Source organism: Cebus imitator, unplaced genomic scaffold (genome assembly GCF_001604975.1).
Source record: "Cebus imitator isolate Cc_AM_T3 unplaced genomic scaffold, Cebus_imitator-1.0 Scaffold92, whole genome shotgun sequence".
Lineage (NCBI taxonomy): Eukaryota > Metazoa > Chordata > Mammalia > Primates > Cebidae > Cebus > Cebus imitator.
Window position 1 is genome coordinate 3911880 of NW_016107407.1, and position 1977 is coordinate 3913856.

A 1977-nucleotide genomic window follows, 5' to 3' on the forward strand; every position below is an offset into this window, starting at 1 on the left:
TGGGACTACAGGTGCCCACCACCACCACACCCAGCTAATTTTTGTAGTTTTAGTGGAGACTGGGTTTTGCCATGTTGGCCAGGCTAGTCCTGAACACCTGCCCTCAGGTGATCCGCCCACCTCTGCCTCCCAAAGTGATGAGATTACAGGTGTGAGCCACCGTGCCCAGCTTAATTTCTGTACATTTAAAATGCGGCATTCGTAACATATAATTTTAACTCTACATTATGAAAATTTATAAATACGCAAGTAGAGACTCATGTAATGAGCCATGATATGTCTGTTAGTCAAGATCAACAATTATTAATGTTTTCTCATGGTTAATTCATCCAACTTTCTTCTTATCTCTGAGAGATTTCTGGTTATTTAATAATTTTTCATGTCATTTTACCCTTATTTCTCTAAAAAACTGACATTTTCTTACATACTCATAATACCAGCAAAAAAGTAATGATTTCTAAATATAATGTAAAACCCAGTCCATACCGCAAATTTCCCCAATTATCTCATAAATGTCTTTTTATACTTGATTTGTTCAAATCAGGATCAAATAATTTCCAGTTATTGCATTTAATAGTTATGTCTCTTAAATCCTTTCTTCTCTTCATATTTTCATTCATTCTTCCTTCTTTTTTTTTTTTTGAGACGAACTCTCACTCTGTTGCCCAGACTGGATTGCAGTGGCCCAATCTCAGCTCACTGCAACCTCTACCTCCTGGGTTTACGTGATTCTCCTGCCTCAGCCTCCCAAGTAGCTGGGATTATAGGAACACACCACCATGCCCGGCTAAATTTTGTATTTTTCCTACAGATGGGGTTTCACCATATTGGCCAGGCTGGTTTTGAACTCCTGGCCTCAAGTGATCTGCCCACCTCAGCTTCCCAAAATTCTAGGATTACAGATTTGAACCACCACACCCAGCCTGTTTATTGGTTAAAAACACACACACACACACACACACACACACACACACACACACACACAAAACCAGCCGGGCGCGGTGGCTCACGCCTGTAATCCCAGCACTTTGGGAGGCCAAGGTGGGCGGATCATGAGGTCAAGAGATCGAGACCATCTCGGCCAACATGGTGAAGCCCCGTCTCTACTAAAAATACAAAAATTAGCCTGGCGTGGTAGCACGTGAATGTTCTACTCTAGGTACCTCATATGAATGGAATTATATGGTGTTTGTCTTTTTTGTGTGTGTGACTGGCTGCCTTATTTCACTTAGCATAATGTCCTCAGGTTTATCCATGTTGTAGCACATGTCAGAATTTCATTCCATTTTCAGACTGAAAAGGAATTCAATTCCATTCAGTCCATTGAATGTGTGTGCCACATTTATCCTTTTCTCCATCCATGAACACATGGGTTGCTTCCACCCTTTGGCTGCTGTGTATAATGCTGCTATGAACATGGGTGAACAAATACCTCTTAGAGCCTTTTAGCTAGTTGCCTTTCTAAGAGCAAGATGGTCAGAAGCAGCTGTACTGGAGCCACCCGCGAAAATTCGGCCAGGGTTCTCGCTCTTGTCGAGTCTGTTCAAACCGGCACAGTTTGATCCGGAAATATGGTTTCAATGTGCCGCCAGTGTTTCCGTCAATACGCGAAGGATATGGGTTTCATTAAGTTGGACTAAATGATTTCAAAGGATTATCCAAGACATCTACCATGAAAAACCATGATAGTTCTTTGTACATAAAATAAACATTTTTAAAAACAAAACAAAAAAAAACAAATACCTCTTAGAGATCCAGCTTTGAATTTATGTATATATCAGAAGTGGAATTGCTGGATCATATGGTAATTCTAGTTTCAATTATTTGAGGGACCACCTTTCTGTTTTCCATAGCAGTTGAGCCATTATACACTCCCACCAACAGAGCACAAGCATTCCCATTTCTCCACATCCTCACTAATGCTGGTTATTTTCTGGGATTTTGTTTTGTTTTAACAACAGCCATCCTTATGGGTGT

At 40.7% G+C, this 1977-nt stretch overlaps 1 pseudogene; it reads left to right on the forward strand.

Moving 5' to 3' along the window:
* The window catches only part of LOC108309197, a 6942-nt pseudogene extending 5202 nt beyond the window's left edge, over positions 1-1740 (forward strand).
* The last annotated feature ends 237 nt before the right edge of the window (positions 1741-1977 follow it).